Here is a 26,321-nt window from a genome sequence, read left to right as displayed (position 1 = left end):
GATGCTAAGTGAAATAAACCATACAGAGAAAGACAGATGCCATATGTTTTCACTCTTATGTGGATCCTGAGAAACTTAACAGAAACCCATGGGGGAGGGGAAGGAAAAAAAAAAGAGGTTAGAGTGGGAGAGAGCCAAAGCATAAGAGAGTCTTAAAAGCTGAGAACAAACTGAGGGTTGATGGAGGGTAGGAGGGAGGGGAGGGGAGGGGAGGGGAGGGGAGGGGAGGGTGGGTGATGGGTATTGAGGAGGGCACCTTTTGGGATGAGCACTGGGTATTGTATGGAAACCAATCTGACAATAAATTTCATATATTGAAAAAAAACAAACAAACTTAGGCACATCAGACCATTTGGAGAGCTTAAAGTATATAAATACTTTACATAACGTACTACATATATATATATTATATGTAATATATATATATGTATATATATATATAATATAATATATAATATACATATAATATATATATGTTTCAATGAATCCTCCATGCAATGTATTTTTATTTAATAGCTTAATTCTCCTTATTATAAACAAGTATAATTTTAATCATAGATTTAAAAACTTTTAATTAAAAATATTTACTGATGAATCATCTCTTTAAAAGAGATCTCATAGAAGTCCACAAAATAATGGATTAATATCTATTAATATTCTAATATGCATGTCACAAGGAAATACCAAAAAAAAATCTAGTTGTTCACTTTAATGACCCAATGTACTTTTCATGTTTTAGGTTATAAGAAGTGAAAACCCTTCCCTTCATGGGATATAATTTCTCAGATACTGACAGTCTCGAAATTATTTGAGAAATCATGATCTGTACCTTTGGCAATTATAGCTAAATCTAAGACACCTTCCTTTTACAGAAAAACAGCCTCTTTCAGTCAGATTTTATATCAGCTGATAAGAATTAGGTCAAATTATATGAAACAACAGGAATAATTTTATAAGGAGAAAAAGGATTGCTTTCATGAATCCACATCCAGACCTTGAAGTAATAAAAATTTTATTAAATAAAGACAAATTTCCAATAGTATTTCATTTCAGAAAATTATATTTCAGAAATGTAATTTTCGACTATTTAATTATCACCTCCTTTCTAGAAATCTTTCTGGGTATAAATCTATAATCCAACATAAAATGAATATATTACAGTATCTTATTAAGATCATCAAAAGAAGACTGTTCTGCATGGTGTTCTAGAACCTAGTTCAGGGCTTCTCAATGTGTTTCTTAGACTTGTGAACTTTCTGTAAACTTTTAGTTACCACAATGTGACAACATGACCAGTTGCGCCAGAATATAAACTGATTATGCCACTACGTACGCTTCTGGTAGACTGTGATTCTAAAGATTCTTGCAACAATATTTCGCATCACAAATGGTGCTTCTCAGTGTGGCCTTGCCACTTCCCCATTGAGAAGTCATGTCATTTTCTCCTCCCCTTAGATCTGGGCTGGCCCTGTTGATCCATTCTGAGCAACAGAATGGAGGTCATTCCCTATCACAATGAAGTCCAGGACTCAAAAAAATCTGAAGCTTCAGACTTAGACTCTTGGAAGGGGCCTTCCCTGAAGCAACTGGAACACAAGAAGTCTAAAGACCCTAACACTATACCATACTGTGGGGGAACAAAAGGTCACTAAAGCCACAGTGGTGGCAAAGAAGAGGAGGTAAGAAAAGAGAAGAGGGGATAAAGGTGGAGAGGAGGGACAAAAAGGAGAGAGATGAGAAAAGATAAGGGAGGAGAAGAAAGAAGACAGTGGAGAGGAGAAGGGAAATGAGGACAGGGGAGGAGAGAGGCAAAGAGCCTGAGGGAGGGAGGTGGGGAAAAGAGAGAAGGGGATAGGGGAGGGGGCGGGGAGAAGGGGTGAGGAGAAGGCATTATCTGAATTAGAAGGGATTATCTGTTTCTCCTACCAGAACTGTAAGATCATCTATGGATCAATGTACTTTGATCAATGCCAGCATGGAGTAGGTGCTCAAAATTATCTTGTGAATGAATAAGTGGATGAATGAATGAATGAATGAACGAATCAGTGAAGGTGATGTTAAATTTAAGAATCCTGTCTTTTTTTTTTAATTTTTATTATTTTTTTAACGTTTATTTATTTTTGAGACAGAGAGAGACAGAGCATGAACAAGGGAGGGGCAGGGAGAGAGGGAGACACAGAATCTGAGGCAGGCTCAAGGCTCCGAGCCATCAGCCCAGAGCCCAACGTGGGGCTCGAACTCATGGACTGCAAGATCGTGACCTGAGTTGAAGTCGGACACTTAACTGACTGAGCCACCCAGGCGCCCCAATAATCCCTGTCTTAAATTTAGCTAATTATATTAGCTCATTCAGTTTAATAATAATGATAAAAATAAACATCTAGCAACATAGTTTTTAAAGTTAAAATCTCATTTACATTCAGATTCTTAGGTAAGTCAGATGACGTGATTATTATTCTACAGAAGTAGAAAGTGAAAATCAGATTTTATGACATGCACATTTTCAGTCATCTAGAAAAGATATGGAACTTAACAGTTTTCCCAGCAATAACACATTAAAACCAATCAAAATCACAACAGAAAATCTCCCCATTTCTGAAGGACATACTCTACATTACATACTTCATTTTTATATTCTCAAAACCCCATAAGGTAAGGATTATCAGCCTCATTATTTCCCCTAATTTAGAGTGTATCATATTAATGTTCAGGTATTTTAAGTAACACTCAAATTAAACAGTGAGAAGCCAAGACTTAATCACACACTGTCTGATTCATAACCAGTTAGTCCTCTCATTCCCAGCATCCTGTTTCTAAAGCCTCTGTCATTTCCAACATGATGTCACACCTCAGCTCAATACCATCTCCAAATTCAAAGTGAGAATAAAGAAGTATTTTGATAGCGCTGTTTGAGTCTAAACTCAGCATTCTTACCAAGTGAGAGGCAATATGGCAGAGATGGAATATGTAGGCCTCCTCTCCACTTACTTAATAAATTGTGTGTTGGGGTCATATGGGGGGGATTGTGTTTCTTTGCTAGCCTTTGCTTTAAGTTTGCTTTTATGAACAACAAAGGAATCTAGTGATTGACCTGTTTTTTCTTTGCCATAGTGGTAATATAAACAAAAAACAGCAACTGAATTTATGCAAATATTTTTTCAAAAATTTTATTTATTTTTGAGGGAGAGATAGAGCATGAGTTGGGGAGGGGCAAAGACAGAGGAGGACACAGAATCTGAAGCAGGCTCCAGGCTCTGAGCTGTCAGCACAGAGTCTGACATGGGGCTCGAACTCATGGACTGTGAGATCATGACCTGAGCCAAAGTTGGGTGTTTTACCACCTCAGCCACCCAGGATCCCCTGAACTTATCCAAATATTGATTGAAACCATTTTCTCTTCTGAGTCACCAATGAAATGGTGAAGGCTTCATGATTTATTTATTCAGCTAAATTTTTGGCTTCCTTTAATATGTTCAATATTGACACTTTGATATATCCATTGAAGATATCTAATTTTTGAATTTCTTATTGAGGGATCTCCTAGAAACTGGATATCCCTTTCAAAATCTTTTTACTGAGCAACCAAAGGATGCTATGGCATGGTTAGTGACACATAATTTCTCTGGAGATTTTCTTTGGATGACTGCTTCTTTGGCCATTCGTTTGATTTTGTGCCCAACAGTTGAGTTGTAGAATTAGCATTTTGGGGAGACTGGGTGGCTCAGTTGGTTAGGCATCTCACTTTTGATTTTGGCTCAGGTCATAATCTCATGGTTCATGAGATTGAGCCCCATGTCCGGCTCTAAGCTGACATTATAGAGCCTGCTTCAGATTCTCTCTCTCCCTCTCTCTCTGCCCCTTCTCTGCTTGCATATGTGCGTTCTCTCTTGCTCGCTCTCTCTCTTTCTCTCTAAATAAATAAATAAACATAAAAAAAACTTTAGAATTAGCATTCTGAAAACAAAGCTCTTTCTTAGGTATCATACTGACAGTATTGCCAGATGTATGGTAGCCGCATTGATCTCTGTCCACACCAAGTGCTATACTGAGTTTATTGCCTTCCTTCCGCTATGAGTGACAGCTGAAGTTACAGAAAAAGTACACACTCATCATCACCATGTAAAAAGAAATTTTCCCCCTAGAAGCTATTAGGAACCTATTTTTTTTTCATTTATATTTGTCATCAGGACAATTATAATGTAAACTCTTTCCTTTCCTGGCTGCAGGACTCAAGGGATAGATATGCCAGAAATCAATATGCTATAACAAAGAGTTATTGTCATCAATAATCCCCATGGAGAAGCATCTTTATGAGCCACACCAACCTGCCAGCCTCACTGCTCATAGGGTCCCCTGTGTGCCTCTGATTTCCCTTCTAGGATTTTATTACTACTTTTGTGTTCCTAACAAGTCATGAGAAATTATTATTTCTCTAACCTAAAGCTATTCTGCTCTACACAATTTACACCACTAGAGTGATTTTTCATAATCATATTTAAAGTAATTTGTGTCATTAAGTTCATTATCAGATACAAAGATAGATAAATTAGTAACCAAATCCTTGATTTTAATATCTTCTTTCAGCAAAAATGAAAAATTACCAGAAAATTCAGTTATTGTGTGGGAGTTGAAGTAAATGAGTAGTTGGTATTAATTTTAAAAAGATACAGATAGGTCAAACATTCAAAAAACTTATTTTATGGCAATACATTCAAACTAACCTGGGACAGTATCAGAGGTAATTTGATATCATAAAACATGTGAGACAAACTGAGAAAATAGACTGTGTATAGGTAGTTGGGGCGGAGAGATGGAATAATATTACATCATAAGCCTTCAATATGCTCTTTTTTATTTGAAAGTTAAACTATATTTGGAAAGGCTGAAATAATTATATGCTAATTTGAACAGCTAGGTTGTATGAGAAATGGCTTAAAACTTCCTTTTTGATATCCTCTGAGAGTTGGAATCCGTTATAATTGTCTTTCTTCAGATGGAAAAAAATGTAACTGCTTTTCAACAAGTGATTATTTCTCTTTCTCTTTTTGTCTAGAAATCCTATGCTTCCTCAGACAATTCCTTTTGTAACAAACTTTCCTCCTCTCTCCAGCCAGTTCCAGTGAGTCCACCTTTACAGGATCTGGGACTAGGACAGAAGGTATATCCTTGAACATTTCTTCACTGGGACTTCAACATGTTCTTAACATTTAGACAAAAGCTGGTATATATTACTATATACATGAACATATATGTATACATACATGCATATAGACACTAGTCATTTTTTGAAGTTTTTTCTTAAAGGTGGAACATGTTTAATTTTTTTTCACATTTATTTATTTTTCAGAGACAGAAAGAGACAGAGCATGAGCAGAGAGGGGCAGAGAGAGAAAGGGAGCACAAAATCTGAAGCAGGCTCCAGCCTCCGAGCTGTCAGCACAGAGCCGGATGCGGGGCTTGAACCCACGAACTGTGAGATCATGACCTGATCCTATACCAGCCACTTAACTGACTGAACAAACTAGGCACCCCTAGACATTACTCATTTTAATGAAGAATTAATTTTCAGTAAAAAAATAACTTAATTATTACCATATTTCATATTTATTGCTGACAATGTCATATTTATTGCTGATGCAACCCCCATGGCATCTTTGTCAATAATCTAAAAATATACACCTGGGTACAGCTACTGGTATTTCAACCTTCAGGCTTGGCAGAAACTAATTCCATTATAATCTAATACTACGTCAACTCTGGCAAATATACCATTAAGCTATAATAATCACAACCGATTTACCCAATTTCAAACATAAAACTTCTACAAATATAATGTGTAGAAAATATGATTTCATGTTCTTGTCTTCACATTAAATACATCCACAAAGCCTTAAAGCATATTGAGTTATATTTAGGTTAAAGCATTAACTGTTGTTTTACTCCTGATAAACAATATACATTGTAATTAATCTCTTAATATTCCTTGTTTTCAAAAATCTACATACACACACATATTAACACCGACACCTACATACACCACAATTCAAAATACTGCAGTTAGAATATGATGAGTATTCATATGTTTTATATCTTCTGTATTTATACCCTCCTGTTAATTCATTATTATAAAACTTAATCATAATTCCAATAAATACTTATTAATGAAAGTTAATGTTTATATAAGACTGTTAAAAATACATCTTCACTCAGTACTTTAAGGAGAAAATTCAACTCACATATTCATACTTGACTGAGTTTATCTGAGCACTTATAAAATTTTTTCATTTGACCGTGATACAGCATTATGACATTGAAGTAAATTAAAGCATGTCATTATACATGACTCCTAGCCCCTCTCTTAAAATGGTGATCCGCTAGGCATATGTATCAAGCCTTCTTCAAATATGCCATTAAAATATAGACCAAGATGTAAAATATTACATAATCAGTGTTAGCTAATAATAGCTAAGTTTGAGTGTTAATACTCTGCTAAAAACTTTTTGATTTTCTGGTATAAAAAAAAACATTTCTATGTGAGAGAAAAAGAACACACTGAAGGTCATTAAGGTTAGGTATTAATCTGAAGTCATATAGCAAATATTCAGAGCCAAGTCTTGAACTCAAGTCTCTTTGATTCAAATCTTGTGTCTTTACTACACCACAGTCCATTGGTAAAGAGGTTAGCAAATTTTCTAGATTACCTATTTTTTTAATTGATGGGAGGGGACAAGCACATTCTTGAATTAAGCACTCATATCCTTAACTTTTCTGCTTTACTAACTCCTATCTTCCAAATCTAATTTTACTAAAAATTCACTTTATTGACAAGAAAAACTGGTAGCTGTGATCCACATACATTGTTGTGTGAACAAAACCTTGATTGTCAATAAAAAAAATGGAGAAGGAAATATTTCTATTTTTCCAACCTCCAACCTTCAAGCAGGAAAATAGCAAACAGGAAACACAGTTAGGAGAGTTGGGATGTATGTCTGTTTTTTAACACAAGCGTGTAACCTATTCAAAGAAAAAACTCCAATTCTCTAGTTACGTCAGATAACCTGACACAAAAGAAAAACACCAAAATTCTCCCAGAACACTTGTATTACCTAGAAATCTGTTATGTGTCACATTTAAAGTAAGGTTTAGTCCAACCTAAATGACGTGAGAGTTTTGTTTTATGGAGGAGGAAGCAGATAGCATCCGTGAAAACAGGAAACAATACTAAGGGCTTTCAGCCACTTTACATACCAAATGCTAGTACTGGATAGAGTCAGAGGAACACAACTTTCACAATGACCTACAATAGAAGCAGAAAAAATGTGTACTAAAAACTGTCTGCTTGCTTAAGAAAAAAGATACAAATAGGAACGATTTGTATGAAATAATAAAAGACAGGCAAAACAAAATGACAGTTTTTTTAGAGGCAAATCTTAACACGGAGATAACAGAAATAAGGAAGAAACTGAAGTAGAAAAACAATCCATATTTATTTGCAGGTTGTACAGGACTATTACCGGCTGGAAAAAAAGCACAACTTTTCTTTGGTTTCTTATAAAGAGCAAATGTCAGAAATTCAGAATATGAAGGAAATATATAGATAAATTAGAGAGAGGATTGATGGGGGGAGAGAACGGAAAGAGAGAAGGAGAAAGGGAAATAGAGAACAAATATGCAGTTAATCAAACTTGTCCACCAAATGGTAGACAAATTAATGAAAAACAACATGATTAGAAACGGTACGGTATAAATTATTCCAAGACTAAAAAACAAACAAAACAAAAACAAAAACAAAAAAGTATGTAACCTATAGTCATTGGCATTTAGTCATGGCATTACTAAAATAATTAAATAATTTGTGCTCCCATTATGCTTTCTGGGATGGAAAAGAATTGAAGGTACACATAGCCCTCTGGGAACTCCCATCTTCTACAGGTAATGTTGTTAACGAGATAGGTTGGATCAGTGGGACACACATTAATCCTTATGAAACTAAGAAACTAGTCAAAACCTAGGACTCAAGAAGGAAATTTCAAAGTAGTAAAGAAGTATAATGCCTGTTAAGATTATGGCTTAAAAATAAGACACTGAAGGTAAGTATTCATTTCTGGAAAATAAATGATGTTAATTAAGATTTTTTTTAATGTTTACTTATTTGTGTGTGTGTGTGTGTGTGTGTGTGAGAGAGAGAGAGAGAGAGAGAGAGAGAGAGAGAGAGAGAATCAGGAAGGGGCAGAGACAGAGGAAGACACAGGGTCAGGGCTCTGAGCTGTCAGCCCAGAGTCAGACATGGGGCTCAAATTCATAAGCTGTTAGATCATGACCTGAGCAGAAGTCAGATGCTTAAGTGACTGAGCCACCCAGGTTTCCCAGATGCTAATTTTTTAAAAATATCAAACTGATTGCATAAACTTGTATTACATTTATGAGCATGACTGAGAAGTGTGCTTCAAATAAAAAATAAAGAATATATCAGTTGATGGAATACTACTTGGTGATCAAAAAGAATGAAATCTTGCCATTTACAACAATAAGGATGAAACTTGAGTGTATTATGTGAAGTGAAATAAGTCAGTCAGAGAAAGGCAGATATCATATGTTTTCACTCATATGTGGAACTTGAGAAACTTAACAAAAGACCATGGAGGAAGGGGAGGGGGAAAAATAGTTATGAACAGAGAGGGAGGGAGGCAAACCATAAGAGACTCTTAATACTGAGAACAAACTGAGGGTGGATGGGTGTTGGGAGAGAGGGGAAAATAGGTGATGGGCACTAAGGAGGGCACTTGTTGGGATGAGCACTGGGTGTTGTATGTAAGCGATGAACCACAGGAAACTACCCCCAAAACCAAGACCACATTGTACATACTGTATGTTAGCCAAATTGACAATAAATTATACTAGAAAAATAAATAAATAAAAAATTAAAACTAGGTTAAAAAAAACTAGCTGCCAGTGAGAAATAGAACAACAAAAAAAAGTAAATAAAATTAGAACTCAAGTGGTAAAACAGCCAGTAAATAAAATAATAAAGAAAATATAGATACATATTTTAGAAAAAATAGAATTCATTTGAAAGCATTTAATAGAGAAAACAGATTATGTTTATAGAGGCAAATGTATTTGAAAAAGATAATGAAATAAAATATCTTTATATAAATACACACGTATATATAATTTACAATAATCACAAATTTACAAAGAAAATTTTATGAAATAAATCCCACTAGATTTATGTGATGTTACATTTTTTAAAACATGTAATTATTATATTATGTATATTAAAGATTAGGGTAGATACATAGATGAATCAAAATCAAACATCTCTGAAAATTTGTTAAGACATTAAACCATCACTCATCTTCAAAATATTCAAGGAAGAGCAAAGAGTAAAATATAAAGTAACAGCTTTATTTCTTTTATCTACCATCCCTAAAATAAACACAATCACCCATATATGATACATGTTTGAGCTCATTATATTAAGATATTAAAATTTTAACATTTATTTATGTATACATGGATTTATTTAAATTTTTAAAAAATGGTATCTCAGAGTAAGTTTTGACCTCAATATTTTCTTTCTTTGATTTCTAGTAATTAATTTTTTTCTAATTGCTTTTTTTAAATAGCTATGTTATGATTTTAAAATTAGCTTTATTCTCAGAAAATGTGCATCGTTCCTAGAATATTTACTTTTGGTTCTTTCTCTTAAGTTATTTATATTCATACTAAACAGCAGCACTTTGTTCCACAATTTCAAGATGGGACTTTTAAATTTCTTTCTGGATATACCGTTCATACTCTGCAACAAGAGCCCTGTGTATCCTTGATCACAGAGAACACCTGCCTATTTTATATTCGTTTTACACTAAATATTTTTTTTCTTCCAATCTCATCATTTCCAGAGGGAAGCAAAATGTTCAGTTCAGGAAAGTTTATGGCATGTGTCATTATGTCAGTCCAAAGATTATTCTGCAAACAAGCAAAAAAACTAACAAAAAGACTTAGTACTCAACAGGGCATTGAAATTCTCCTTCACAGCACAGCAGCCAGTGATACAAATTGAGTTTCACCCCATGAAACTGAAAAGTAGCTACTCTCAAAAAGCTTGATTTCAACATTAAAAGATGGTGGTTGTCATGGTAGGTACCATAAGAGACCCTCTTATTATTTTACTCTTGTATCATTATGCTTTAAGAGACTAAATTCATCTGGATTCTGTTTCAAACACTTGAATAAGTCACATAATTATATGCAGCTAAAGATACATCTGAGATTTATTGAAAATACAAGAGGAGATGATAGTTCTCTAAGAAACATTAGGTTCTCAGAAGAAATCTTTGTAATTAGAGATGGGTCTGATAATATGACGATTTTTTAATTTCATTGACAGGGTATATTACTCTAGTTTGTATGCTTTGTCACAGAGTTGGTTAGTTTATTTCTCTAGTGCTGAATATGAAAATATACTTTGTAAGAATTATTTTCTCTTTGAAAGAATAGCTATTAATGCAAACCAAAACATCTGGATAAATGCATGGTAGAAACATATAGGAAAAACAAACACACAAAAAAAATGTGAAAAGGGAAGATTAGCCTAGGAAAATACTGGAAGCTATTGGGGGAGAATTTTTAATAAATGCCATGTACAAGCTAACGTTAAAAAGTGATTTCTGATTTCTTACCCTTTGTTGACAGAAAATAAACAGATAGACTGTAGAAGGAACCAATTAATTTCTTTTTGCTTTGTCTCTACTGATACAGACCTGCTTGGGAAATAGAGCATAATGATTGGGGCAGCATATTAAAATTTGTGTTACTTTTACATGAATTCTCACTATACATAGGCAAGATTCTGGTTTAGCAATCTCAAAGCAAATCAGCCCTATAATTTTCATTATAGCTAAAATCTCAATATAACAAAATACAGTAAGTTTCTAAAACAAAGGTCCTTCTATTTCCTTGGTCCACAGTACTCTTAGTATTTTGATAATTTTTCAAAGCATCCATAAGCCAAAATTAATATTTAATTCTATTTAGTAGGTAGTTAAGCACACAGGCTTAACAGTAGTTGTTTCTGTCCAAAAAATGCTGTTGTTCCCTCAAAAATTAAAAATATCCCACAGCATCCCTTCAATTCAGTGCAACATACAAGGGTGCCAGTTTGGGAACCACTTAAGTAATTTTGCTTGTAAATCTTTATCTAAAATTTATTTGAAAATAAGTTAGGTTTTAATATTTGTTAAATCAAATTTTATTATATGTGTAGAGTTGTTATTAAAAATCATTTTTTTCTTATCAGAAACAGGGCAAAAAGCTGCAGAGAAGTTTTACTTCCCTTCACTTTTTCAGGCATTTCCATTTATTCAAATGTACATTATCAATTCATACACACCTCATACAATAATATTCCTCTCACAGAAGGCTTGTTTTTTTTTTTCCCCAAAAATAAACCCTTTCCTGGACAGGCACAGTTCAAATGGACTTTCCTCAATTTGAGCTTTATCAAAGAAAGGGATAATTTTAAAGATCCATAGAATTAAACAAAAATGTTATTTTTACTGAAGACGAATACTTAAAATGTTCATGACACAGGCAGTGGGAAATTTGCTGCACATAAGACAGAATTGCCAAGCATTTGCTCTAACAACATATACTTTACTTTAAAACTGGGGACAACCTCATTACCATCATTTTATTCATTTAAAAAATTACAACCTAGTTGAGATCTACGTCAATGTCACCGTCCTAAAACGCAACATGAGGAGACAGGTTCTGTAATGTCTAATTTCCTTATTGCCAAGGTAGTACTAACAGTGTCATTATATATTGCAAATATTCACCATTATATTCAAGTGTTGTGAAAATGCCAGATCAGGTCATGGATAAACATGGATATATTCACATACCTTTTTGGCAGCTACTGAATTTAACGATTTGAAATAAGTAATGAGTGAAATGTTGGTAGAGATATTGAAATAAATAGATGGCGAGACAAACATATGTAGGGATAGACTGTGGCAAAGTGCCAGTAAGTAACGACGTGTAAGGATGATTTGTCAAATCCTAACCTCGCCTATTACTAGCTGTGTGAACTTAGACAACTTATTCAACCTAATCGTCTACGTGGGGACAATAACATACTGAACCCTCAGGATTATTACAAAGACTGAGATAGTAAATAAATATAAGTAAAGAAGGTAAATTAGTGCCTGCGACTACCAAGTGCTACAGAAGCACTGATAGTTGCCGACATTTTTTTGTTTTTTATAATTATTATAGTTAAAAAAATCATGTACAAAATTCCAAAGATACAGAAATGAGCAAATGCATTTTCTCTAATTTTAGAAAATAAATAGAAGTCCTATTTACTTGTATTTAGTATATATAAAATTTTAAAGATTTTTCATATTTTATTTCATATCTTGAGAGTTTAAAATCTGTCTGCCACAGAATATTTGCCTATTAGTGAATTTTTGCCCTCCTAAAAGAAATGTTTGATGACCGATAATAGCATTTAATTCATTGAAAATCTATTGTAAATTAGTGTCTAACATTTTAAACTACATTTCCCAAAATTTGTACCTGTTTTTCAAAATAATCAATGAAAATGATTACAGGAGATTAGCAGAATATGAACACTTGTTTTAATTAATTATATAAGCAATTAAATGTAAGTAAACAGAACAAATGGAAAATAAAATTCTCTAATATTAGCGATACTGACTGACATTTTTGGCCATCTACTATATGCCAGAAGCTCATTTAAGTTAGATGTATCAAGCCAATCTTCAGAAAAACCCTGTAAATATTGTTATTGCTTCATTTACATGTAAGAAAAATAGATATTTAGCTCTACTGGTAAGTTTAAGATTTGTTGTCAGACAGTCTAGATTTCCATTCTTAACCTCAATTTTATAATGTGAAGACAAACAACAAAACAAGCCCTGTAGGTTACAGATCAAAGTAAAAATCTGTGACATAAAGTCTTTCCTTTCCTTAGAGTTTATATATTGAACCTGACTTTGTCTTAGTAATGGCTAAGATTTCACATTGCAAACAATTTGCTTTCTTTTGTTTCTCAAAAGGAATATAAAAATATATACATGGTTACATTTTTCTGTATTCTAACAAACTAGATAACTTACTGTGTAGATTTTAAAATACTCTTCATTTTGCTTTTGACAAATATTACAGTTAATATGGAAGAATATAAAAGTTTTAAAATAGTTTTATTGAGAGACAATTTGCTTACAATAAATTAAACAGATTTAAAGTGATAAATTTCATGTTTTACCAATGCACATACCTTTTGTAATCATCAAACGAGTTAAGACAAGGAGAACATATTCATCACTTCCTCCCCAATTCTCCTGATCTCATGCAAAATTTAAAGGAAAACTGACCCCTTTATGGTATTGGAATTTCCTTCTCTATCCTTGACAACTCTCCCTGCTTTGAAATAGGCTCTGCTTTAAATTAACATAGCCACTCTTGCCTCCTTTTGATTAGTATTCAGACGGTATGTTATTCTTCTTCCATTTACTTTTCTTCCTTTCCTTTCCTTTCCTTTCCTTCCTTCCTTCCTTCCTTCCTTCCTTCCTTCCTTCCTTCCTTCCTTCCTCCCCTCTCCCTCCTCCCCTCCCCCCTCGTCCCCTCCCCTCCCCTCTCCTCTCCTTTCTTCCAGAGACAGCAATGTGCCTGAGAGAATGAGCAGGGGAGGGACAGAGGGAGAGGGAGAGAGAATCTCAGGCAGGTTCCACACCCAACGTGGAGCCAGTGGTGGGGCTTCATCTCATAACTTCAGTATCGCAACCTGAGCCTAAATCAGGAGTCAGATGCTTAACTGACTGAACCACAAAGGCACCGCTCCTTCCATTTACTTTTTATATGTATTTAAAGTACGTTTCTTGTAGACAGCATGTAGGTGGATCATGTTTTTGGATTCTTTCTGACAATCTATCTTTTAACTGAAGCATTCAGATCATTGATTTTCAAACTGAATGTAGCTGGATTAACATCTACCATAAGTTTCTGTTTCCTATTGGTTGCCCTCAGGTTTGATCCACTTCTTGTCTTCCCCTCTTTTTTGAAAAAGAATGTTTGCTTATTTTTGAGAGAGAGTGAGAAAGAGAGCACTAGTGGAGGAGGCACAGAGAGAGAAGGGGACAAGGATCCGAAGCAGTCTCTGCGCTGACAGCAGAGAGCCGGGTGCCAGGTTTACACCCACAAACTATGAGATCATTACCTGAGCCAAAGTCAGACACTCAACAAACTGAGACACCCAGGCACCATCCCTTTTTCTTTTTTTTTTTTTTTTTGCCTTTTATAGTTTTAACTGGGTATTCTAGAGGATTCCATTTTCTATCCTTAACATATTGGTTATACTTTTTTTTTTTTTTTTAACATTTTAGTGGTTGCCCTACAGTTTACAATATACTTTGCAACTAGTTCAAGTCTACTTTCAAATAACACTTTACCACTTCACTGGTATTGTATAACAACAAAATAGTCCTATTTTTTTCCCCTCTCAATGTATCATTGCTGTCACTCACGTCACTTATATGACTATCCATGAGCGTATGTGCATGTGCATAAAACACACACATAAGCATTCATAATAAATGCATCATTAGTATTATTTCAAAAACTGATCTGTTAAGTCAATTAAGAATAAGAAAAATAAATGTTCTGATTGCATTTTCGCTTATTCTTTCTTTATGTAGACCCAAAAGTATGCTTCCATCTCTTTAAAGAACTTCTTTTAACACATTTTTTAAAATTCCAGTTTAATTCGCATACAGTGTTATATTAGTTTCTGTATCTTTTGACACTTCCTGTAACGCAGGTTTACTGGCAACGAATTGCCTCCATTTTGGTTTGGATGAGAACATCTTTACTTCTCCTTCACTATTAAAGGATAATTTTTCACAATATAGAATTCAAATAGATGTTTTTTCCTCAACATTTTAATACTTCACTCCACTTTCTACTTACAATAGTTTTTGAGGAGAAGTTAGATTTAATTCTTATCTTTGTTCCTCTAAAGATATGGTATTTTTCAACTCTGGCTTCTTTGCTTTTTTTTTTTTTTTAATGTATGATTTTCTGCAGATTGAAAATGACACACCTAGGTTGGTTTTCTTTGATATTTACCCTGTTTGGTATTTGCTGAGGTTCTTGAATCTGTGGTTTAGTGCCTGACATCAATATGGGAAAATTTTCAGTCATTATTCTTTTGAAAATTTCTTCTGTTGCTTTCTCTTTTTTTTCTTCTGGTATTCCCATTAAAAGTATGTTGCACCTTTCTAGTTGTTCCATAGTCATTGAATGTTCTGTGCTATATATATACACACATATATACACACATAGATATGTGTGTGTGTGTATATATATATATTTTTTTATATACCTTTCTAGTATATATATATATATATATATATATATATATATATATATATAACAACCTTTCTAGTTGTTCCATAGTCATTGAATGTTCTGTGCTATATATATACACACATATATACACACATAGATGTATGTGTGTGTGTGTGTGTGTGTATATATATATATATATTTTTTTTTTTTTTTTTACCTAGTCTTTGGTCACTTTGCTTTTGGTTTTTGACAATTCTAATAATATGTCTTCTAGTGCAGACATTCCATTCTCAGCCATCTCCAGTCTATTATTAAGCCCCTCAGATGCATCTCCATTTAAGTTACAATGTCTTCTGTCTCTAGCACTTTTTGTTGTTGTTATTCTTTCTTAGGATTTCCGTGTCTCTGCTTCCATCACTCAACTGTTCCTGCATGCTGTCTACTGTAGCTATGAGAGCCCTAGCATACTTATTGTAGCTGTATTAAATTCTCAGTCTGAGAATTTCAACCTCTCTGACATGTCGAGTTCTAATGCGTACTCTGTCTCTTCAAATTGTGTTTGACTTTTCCTATGCCGTGACATTGTTTTCTGGGTAGCCTGACATGTTGTACCAGGTAAAAGGAACTTGCTGTGACTAGGTCTTTGGTAATGCGGTGGTGAGCCGTGGGGGCAGGGGAAGCATTCTCTAGACGTATGGCCTGGTGGCAGTCTTGCAGCGAGCCTGTGGCCCTGGGCTGTGAAATTCACAAGCTTCTTAGTTCTTTTCTCCCTCCCGAGGTGGGACAGGATGGCTCCAGAGTGGGCTAGACTTGCATATTCCCTTCTCCCATGTGGAAGGCTGGAACTGACTGCAGTTGGGCCTGTCCCTTTCTCCAAGTCACTCAGGCTCTGAAAACACCCCAGAAGGTCAGGCTCTGGTTAACCAGCTCCTCCTGAGGGCTTGCCTTGTTCAGCAAAACAGTACTCTGGCATATCTCAAAATGGTTCCTTTTCCCTTCTCCTGCCAGAAGCAGGAGAGGAGTTTTTCTCTGATATTTACTGGGGGCGGACCTGGTGAAGATCCTGGCAGTAAACCTTACCATATTGAGCCCCACCCCCAATCTCCCTAGAGCTTCAAATTCTTAGGTTTGAGGTGTCTGGGCACCTCAGTCAGTTAAGCACTGGACTCTTGATTTCAGCTCAGGTCATGATCTCATGGTTCGTGGGATCAAACCCCACATTTGCCTTTGTGTTGACAGTGTGGACCCTGCTTGGGATTCTCTTCTCACTCTCTCTCTGCCCACCCCCTCCCCCCCCATCTCTATAAAAAAACAAAACAAAACAAAAAAACCCTTAAGTTCTTAGGTTGTTCACACTGAGCCCACAGCAATTTGTCATATAGGGTTCAGATTTTCCTACCGTGGTCCTGGTTTCTATTGTGGCTTCCCCTCATTAGTCCGTTATGGTAAGCCTTAACACCCTATAAGAGCCTGTCTGCTTCCAATTACTGGGAGCATCAGTTTGCCTGTAAGCTCCCCTCTCTCATGCATCCAAGAAGAGTTTTTAATTCTTCTATCTGTTCAGCTCTTTGTTGGCAGGACAAAGTGATACCTCCAAGCACCTTACATGTGGAACTGGAAATCAGAAGTCTCATTTTCTGAATTTATTATCAAGAGAATCATACATTATGTGCTCTTTTGTTACATTCTTTCGACTCAGCATACTTTGATATTAATTTATATTGTCGCTATATCAATAATTTATGCATTTTATTTCTGTATAGTATCCCATTGTATAGAGTATACAACTGATTTGTTTATCCATTCTCCTGTAGGTTGGTTGTGTTATTTCAGGGTTATGGCTATTACAAATACAGTTCTTATGAATACTCACAAACAATACTTTGTATACATGCACTTTCATTTATTTTGGGAAAATATCTGAAATTATAATGGCTGCATCTTACAGGAAGTGCATTTTAAAACTTTTCAGAAACCAGCAAACTGTTTTCTAAAGTGTTTTTTTTTTATCATTTTACCTGTGCCTGAACAGTTTATGAAACTGTTTATGAAACTGTTCCTAAACCTTCCTAATAGTTGTTACTGTTAGTCTATTTAATTTGGTCATTCAATTAACTACGAAGTGATTCTTCATTTTGTTTTTAGTTTGTATTTCTCTTATAAGTAATGATGTTGAGCATCATTTTATGTACATCTTTTCTTTATATCTTTTTTTACAAAGGTCTTTTTAAGTCTGCTGTGCTTTTTTTTTTTTTTTTTACTTCAGTTCCCTGGTCCAATTTTTTATTGGGATGCTTGTGTTCTAATTATTGAGAAAATTTTTAACAGATTATGTCTTCAAGTACTTTATAAGATATGATCTTGAAAATATTTCTCTCAAGCATATGGCTAGTTTCTTTTCCTTTCTCTTAACAGTGGTATATTAAAGAACAAAAGTTTTTAATTTTGCTGAGATTGAATATATTATTTTGCTTTTTTATGAATCATGCTCTGGTGTTATTTCCAAGAAATATTTGCCAAACCAACATTGCAAAGGCTTTATCTTATGTTTTGTTGTAGAATGTAGAATTCTACATTTTAAATTTTGGTCCACAATATATTTTGAGCTAATTAAAAAAATTTTTTTTTTTAATTTAATGTTTATTCATTTTTGAGAAACAGAGAGAATGGAGCGTGAGCCGGGGAGAGGCAGGGAGAGAGGGAGACAAAATCCAAAGCAGGCTCCAGGCTCTGAGCTGTCAGCACAGAGCCCGACATGGGGCTCGAACTCACTGACCACAAGGTCATGACATGAGCCCAATGGACACTCAATCAACTGAGCCACCCAGGCACCCCGAGCTAATATTTTATAGCATGAGTTAGGGATAAACATTCTTTAATTTTTTTACCCATGGATATTCAATTGTTTCAGTAACATTTGTTGAAAATAATATTCTTTATTGATGTGCCTTTGCACTTGTCAAAAAAAAGTCTGTCCATATATATATATATATATATATATATATGGGTGCATTTCTAGACCATCTATTCTAGTCCATAAATGTGTTTGTATATCTTTTTGCCAATAAGATAGTATATAGATCATGACAGATTTACTTTTTAATGTTTTATTCTTCTTTTTTCAAATTATTTTGGCTATTCTAGGAAATTTCCATATAAACTATAGAAACAGTTTGCCAATTTCTAAAAACAAACAAATATTATTGGTATTTGAATTTGAGTTGTGTTGGATCTGACCATTTGACCATAATTTTGCATTGATATTCAAAAGGGATATTGCTCTGTAGTTTTCTTTTCTTCTATTTGCCTGCTTTTGATACATGGTATTCCTGGCCTCAGAGAATGAATTCAGAAGTACTCTCTCCTCTTCATGCTACTGCAAAGTTTGAGTAGAATTTTTTTTTAAACATTTGGTAGAATTCACCTGTCAAAAATTTTTTAAATTCCAGTATAGCTAATGTACAGTGTCATATTAGTTTAAGTGTATAATATAGTGATTCAACAACTTCACCTACTTTTCCCATCCCCTCACCCACCTCCCCTCTGGTAACCACCTGTTTAGTCTCCACAGTTAAGAGGCTATTTCTAAGTCTGTCTCTCTTTTTTCCCCCTCTGTTCTTTTATTTTGTTTTATATGCCACATACAAGTGCAATCCTGTGGTATTTGTCTTTCTTTGACTGACTTATTTCACTCAATATTATATTCTCTAGCTTCATCCAGGTTGTTGCAAATGGCAAGATTTTATTCATTTTTATAGCTGACTAATATGGTAGAATTCACCTCTGAATCCATCTACCACTGGAGGTTTCTTTGTGAAGGGGTTTTTAACTGTAAATTCAGTGCCATTAATAGATATAGAGCTATCCAGGTTATCTATTTCTTTTTGAATGGAATCTGGTATATTTGTCTTTTCAGCAAATCTGTGTATTTTATCCAAGTTGTCAAGTTTACATGAATATAATTGTGTATATTTTTATTTAACCATCCTTTTAATATCTGTTGTATCTATACTAATGTTTCCTCTCTCATTTTTTTTAATTTAATTTTTTTTTAATTTACATCCAAATTAGTTAGCATATAGTGCAACAATTATTTCAGGAGTAGATTCCTTAATGCCCCTTACCCATTTAGCCCATCCCCACTCCCACAACACCTCCTGTAATCCTCTGTTTGTTCTCCATATTAAGAGTCTCTTCTGTTTTGTCCCCCTCCCTGTTTTTATATTATTTTTGTTCCCTTCCCTTATGTTCATCTGTTTTGTCTCTTAAAGTCCTCATATGAGTGAAGTCATATTATATTTGTCTTTCTCTGACTGATTTCGCTTAGCATAATACCCTTCAGTTCCATCCACGTAGTTGCAAATGGCAAGATTTCATTCTTTTTGATTGCCGGGTAATACTCCATTGTATGTATGTATGTATGTATATATATATATATATATATATATATATATATATATATATACCACGTCTTTTTTTTTAATGTTTTATTTATTTTTGAGATAGAAAGAGACAGAGCATGAGCAGGGGAAGGGCAGAGAGAAAGGGAGACACAGAATCTGAAGCAGGCTCTAGGCTCCGAGCTGTCAGCACAGAGCCCGATGCGGGGTTCAAACTCACAGACTGTGAGATCATGACCTGAGCTGAGTCGGACACTTAACCGACTGAGCCACCCAGGCGCCCCTATACCACATCTTCTTTATCCATTCATCCATCAATGGACATTTGGGCTCTTTCCATACTTTGGCTCTTGTTGATAGTGCTGCTGTAAACATTGGGGTGCATATGTCCCTTCAAAACAGCACACCTGTATCCCTTGGATAAATACCTAATAGCCCAATGCTGCATTATAGGGTAGATCTATTTTTAATTTTTTGAGGAACCTCTGTACTATTTTCCAGAGGGGCTGAACCAGCTTGCATTCCCACCAGCAATGCAAAACAGATCCTCTTTCTCTGCATCCTCACCAACATCTGTTGTTGCCTGAGTTGTTAATGTTAGCCTTTCTGACAGGTGTGAGGTGTTATCTCATTGTGGTTTTGATTTGTATTTCCCTGATGGTAAGTGATGTTGAGCATTTTTTCATGTGTCTGTTGGCAATCTGGATGTCTTCTTTGGAGAAGTGACTATTCATGTCTTTTTCCCATTTCTTCACTGGATTATTTGCTTTTTGGGTGTTGAGTTTGATAAGTGCTGTATAGATTTTGGATACTAACCCTTTATCTGATATGTTGTTTGCAATATCTTATCCCATTGTGTCGGTTGCCTTTTAGTTTCGCTGATTGTTTCCTTAGCTGTTCAGAAGCTTTTTATTTTGATGAGGTCCCAGGAGTTCATTTTTGCTCTGGTTTCCCTTGCCTCCAGAGACATATTAAGAAGTTGCTGCAGGGAAGATCAAATAGGTGTTTGCCTGCTTTCTCCTCGAGGATTTTGATGGCTTCCTGTCTTACATTGAGGTCTTTCATCCATTTTGAATTTATTTTTGTACATGGTGTAAGAAAGTGGTCCAGGTTCATTCTTCTGCATGTCACTGTCCAGTTTTCCCAGCACCACTTGATGAAGAGACTGTTTTATTCCATTGGATATTCTTCCCTGCTTTGTCAAAGGTTAGTTGGCCATAAGTTTGTGGGTCCATTCCTGTGTTCTCTATTCTGTTCCATTGATCTGAGTGTCTGTTCTTGTGCCAGCACCATACTGTCTTGATGATGACAGCTTTGTAGTATAGCTTGAAGCCTGGGACTGTGATGCCTCCTGCTTTGGTTTTCTTTTTCAAGATTGCTTTGGCTATTCAGGGTCTTTTCTGGTCCCATACAAGTTTTAGGATTATTTGATCTAGCTCTGTGAAGAATGCTGGTGTTATTTTGATAGGAATTGCACTGAATATGTATGTTGCTTTGGGTAATATTGACATTTTAACAATATTTGTTCTTCCTATCTAGGAGCATGGAATCTTTTTCCATATTTTGTGTCTTCAATTTCATAAACCTTCTATACTTTTCAGTGTATAGATTTTTCACCTCTTTGGTTACATTTATTCCTAGGTATTTTGTGGTTTTCGGTGCAATTTTAAATGGGATCGATTCCTTGATTTCTCTTTCTGCTGCTCCATTGTTGGTATATAGGAAAGCAACTGATTTCTGTGCATTGATTTTATATCCTGCAACTTTGTTGAATTCATGAATCAGTTTTAGCAGTTTTTTTTTGTGGAGTCTTTTGGGTTTTCCATAAAGAGTATCATGTCATCTGTGAAGAGTGAAAGGTTGACCTCCTCCTAGCCGATTTGGATGCCTTTTATTTCTTTGTGTTGTCTGATTGCAGAGGTTAAGACTTCCAATACTATGTTGAATGACAGTGGCAAGAGTGGACATCCCTGTCTTGTTCCTGGACCTTAGGGGGACCTGAGGAAAGCTCTCAGTTTTTCCCCATCGAGGATGTTATTACTGTCGGGTCTTCCATACACGGCTATTTTGATCTTGAGGTATGATCCTTCTACCTCTACTTTCTTGAGGGTTTTTATCAAGAAAGGATGCTGTATTTTGTCAAATGCTTTCTCTGCATCTATTGAGAGGATCATATGGTTCTTGTCCTTTCTTTTATTGATGTGATGAATCACATTAATTGTTTTGCGGATAGTGAACAAGCCTTGCATCCCAGGTATAAATCCCACTTGGTTGTGGTGTTATAATTTTTTTAATGTATTGTTGAATCTCTTTGGCTAATATCTTTTTGAGGATTTTTGCATCCATGTTCATCAGAGAAATGGGTCTATAGTTCTCCTTTTTAGTGGGGTCTCTGTCTGGTTTTGGAATCAAGGTAATGCTGGCTTCACAGAAAGAGTTTGGAAGTTTTCTGTCCATTTCTATTTTTTGGAACACCTTCAAGAGAATAGGTGTTAACTCTTCCTTAAATGTTTGGTATAATTCCCCTGGAAAGCCATCTGGCCCTGGACTCTGGTTTTTTGGGAGATTTTTGATTACTAATTAGATTTCTTTACTGTTTTGGGTCTGTTCAAATATTCTATTTCTTGCTATTTCAGTTTTGGTAGTGTATATTTTCTAGGAATTTGTCCATTTCTTCCAGATTGCCCATTTTATTGGCACATACTTCCTCATAGTGTTCTCTTAATATTGTTTTTATTTATGCTGTGTTGGTTGTGATCTCTCCTCTTTCATTCTTGATTTTATTTATTTGGGTCCTTTCCTTTTTCTTTTTGATCAAACTGGCTGGTGGTTTTTCAATTTTGTTAATTCTTTCAAAGAACTAGCGTCTGGTTTCATCAATCTGTTCTACTGATTTTTTTGTTTGTTTGGTTGGTTTCGATAGCATTGATTTCTGCTCTAATCTTTATTATTTCCTATCTTCTGCTGGTTTTGGGTTTTATTTGCTGTTATGTTTCCAGCTCTTTAAGGCGTAAGGTGAGGTTGTGTATCTGAGATCTTTCTTCTTTCTTCAGGAAGGCCTGGATTGCTATATACTTTCCTTTTAAGACCACCTTTGCTACATCCCAGAGGTTTTGCGTTGTGGTGTTATCATTTTCATTGGCTTCCATACGCTTTTTCATTTTGTCTTTAACTTCTTGGCCCATTCATTCTTTAGTAGGATGTGTTTTAGTCTCCATGTATTTGTTACCTTTCCAATTTTTTTTTTTTGATTGATTTGAAGTTTCGTCGAATTGTGGTCTGAAAATATGCACGGTATGATTTCAATCTTTTTGTACTTGCTGAGGACTGATCTGTGTCCCAGTATGTGGTCTCTTCTGGAGAACGTTCCATGTGCACTGGAGAAGAAAGTATATTCCACTGCTTTAGGATGAAATATTCTGAATATATCTGTTAAGTCCATCTGGTCAAGTGTGTCATTCAAAGCCATTGTTTCCCTGTCAATTTTTTGATTACATGATCTGTCCATTGCTGTGAGTGGGGTGTTGAATTCTACTATTATGGTATTATGATCAATGAGTTTCTTTATGTTTGAGATTGATTTATATATCTGTGTGCTTCCACATTTGGTGAATAAATGTTTACAATTGTTAAGTCTTCTTGGTCTATAGATCCCTTAATTATAACACCCTTCTTCACCTCTTCATGCAGTCTTTATTTTAAAGTCTAGACTGTCTGATATAAGTATGGCTACTCCGGCTTTCTTTTGTTGACCCTTCCTCTCATTTTTGATATTGGTGGTTTATGTCTATTCTAATTTTTCCTATCAGTGTAGATAGAATTTTATTGCTTTTCTTTAAAAAAGTGTAAGCTGCTTAGGTCACTGATTTTGCACCTTACTACTATAGATAGTAAGTATCAATACATAAAAGCAGTATGCTGTTTTTTCATTTTCACTAAACTGAAAAGACTTTTTAATTTCCCATTTTATTCATATCCACATGGTCTCCAGGCATGGGGGAGTTTTCCAGATATCTTTCTGTTACTAATTTTCAATTTAATTCCAGGTGGTCAAAGAACACACTTTGCCTGACAGGAATCAATATAAATTTACAAAGACTTATTTTGTTTCCCACAGTATGGTTTGTCTGGGTAATAGCTCTCTGTGCACTTAAAAAGAACCTGTAATGTACTGTTGCTAGTTTGAGGATTCTATAACTGTTAAATACATCAAATTACGTAGTGCTGTGCAAGTCTATTCTAACCGTGATTTTCTACTTTTATTGTTTCATCAATTTTATAGAAAGTTGAATTAAAATCTCCAACTACAACTGTGGGTTTTTCTTTTCTCCTTTTCGTTTCTAGAAGATTTTGCTTCCTGTATTTTGAAGCTCTGTTATTAGGTGCATAAATGTTTAGCAGCTTTGTCCCCTTAGTGAATTGACCAGTTTATCCTTATAAAATGAGATTCTATATTACTCTTAATATTCATTCTCTTAAAATGTATATTCCTGCATTGATAAACTACTATTATTTCAGTAAAGAGACACAGCAGAATTTTCTCCTGCTTCTGTGACAACCTCTTATTTCTCTCTTTTACACACAAAATTTGGAGGTATTGTAACAATGGAAAACAAAACTGTGTAAGACTTTTTGCCATTTTGGGGGCTGAGACATAGCATTAGAACTAGTGATAAGTGGAGAGCCAAAAGTCACTACAATACTGGAATTAGTTACAATACAAAAATTTACATACAGAATTGAACAACATATTTTCTTTCTTCACTTCCTGCAATTTCATTAATTTAAAAAAGAATTAAATACTTATTTGCTGCTCACATATTCCATATTATGGATGCAGATATGTGTTTATTTAAAAATGAACCAGGGGCACCTGGGTGGCTCATTAGGTTAAGCATCTGACTTCAGCTCAGGTAATGATCTCACGGTTCATGAGTTGGAGCCCTGTGGGGGTCTCTATGTTGACAGCTCAGAGGCTAGAGTCTGCTTCAGACTCTGTGTCTCCCTCTCTCTCTCTGCCCCTCACCCGCTCAGGCTATGTCTCCTTGAAAATAAACAAATTAAAAATTGTTTTTTTAATTAACCTTGGGGCACCAGGGTGGCTCAGTCAGTTGAGTATCTCACTCTTGATTTTGGCTCAGGTCATGATTCCAGGGTCATGGGATTGAGCCCTGCAACAGGCTCCATGCTGAGTGTGGAGCCTGCTTAAGAATTTCTCTATCTCCCTGTCCCTCTCCCCTGCTTGCATGCTCTCTGTCAATAAATAAATAAATAACCTATGTTTTCCACAGATTAAAAAAAAATGGTCTTTGCTTTATCGTGATACAATGAATGAAAGTAAGGACGTCTATGTTTTCATTTCCTTGAAATCTGAAAACTATTTGATTCTGTATTTGATGGTAGGACCCACTTGAAGTTCTCCCTAATACAAGGTAGAACACTGGTCTGGGGAGAATACTGTCACTATAATTTTGGTTTGGCTATCAAGTAGACCACTACTGTGCAATTGTGAATGCTCACTTGGATTCTTTAGGTATGATTTTTTGGAAAGCTTAAATTAAAATAAATAAATAAAAAGGTAAAATTAGGTATTGAGCTACATGAGTTTTAGGGTTTCTCTTTACTTGGTTGTTTGACCCAAAACATGTCTTTTCACTGAACAGTATGTCTATAAAAATTTGGGAACATACTAAATATAAGGTAGAATTAAAATTTATTATTTAGTTGTGACTCTGTAGTGGAAAAACTACTTTGTAAAATATATTCTCTTCATATAAAAAGCTAAGTTTAACCAATGCTTGATGATGTACTTCGGTGCCTGTAACTGAATCTCTGGCTGAATATAATAATTCTTCATTGAATCCATACTCCAGGAGAATGGGCAGTAAATGTAGGTAAAATATTGGGTATTGTAAAATTTTTTATCTGGAAATTTTTCCTCAGATTTTTCACTGCATCAATAGGTGAAGCTAGGAAAACTAAAATGTTTAACCATGAAATGTTCATGTGTAAATGTCTAAGTCACTAATACACAAAAATATAAATTCATGCATCCTGTTTATATTTTTATAAGAGCACCAAAAAACAACAAATTTGTATCCTAGCAGATAAACTCAGGACATAATGCTCTTACTGATATTCTTAAAGTAAAATAGCAATGTAGTGGGTTTGTTTTTTCTTGGGAAATTTTTTTTGTAATAAAAAAAAAAACCCACATAGGGGCAGCTGGTTGGTTAAGCATCCCACTTCGGCTCAGGTCATGATCTTAAGGTTGGTGAGTTTGAGCCCCATATCTGGTTCTCTGCTATCAGCACAGAGCCCGCTTCAGATCCTCTGTCCCCTTCTCTCACTGCCCCTCCCTCACTCGATTATGCTTTCCATCTCTCAAAATTAAAAAACATTAAAGAAAACCCCACACAGCATTAAATTTACCATTTTAACCATTTCTAAGTATAAAAATCAGTGGTGTTAAGTATATTCACATTGCTGTGCAACAGTCAGATCTCTTGGACTTCAACATGTTTGCTTATTGACAAATATAGA

The 26,321-nt window shown here is 34.9% G+C and overlaps 1 non-coding gene across 1 annotated transcript; it reads right to left on the bottom strand.

Moving 5' to 3' along the window:
- Positions 1-5,063: 5,063 nt before the first annotated feature.
- Positions 5,064-5,187, bottom strand: LOC122238270. Its single transcript, XR_006217215.1, has one exon. It is a non-coding gene; the product is annotated as a small nucleolar RNA SNORD22 (small nucleolar RNA).
- Between the last annotated feature and the right edge of the window lie 21,134 nt (positions 5,188-26,321).

This window comes from Panthera tigris, chromosome B1 (assembly GCF_018350195.1).
Source record: "Panthera tigris isolate Pti1 chromosome B1, P.tigris_Pti1_mat1.1, whole genome shotgun sequence".
Lineage (NCBI taxonomy): Eukaryota > Metazoa > Chordata > Mammalia > Carnivora > Felidae > Panthera > Panthera tigris.
The sequence above is the reverse complement of the archived record's forward strand: the minus strand, read 5'-3'. Positions and strand labels throughout refer to the sequence as shown.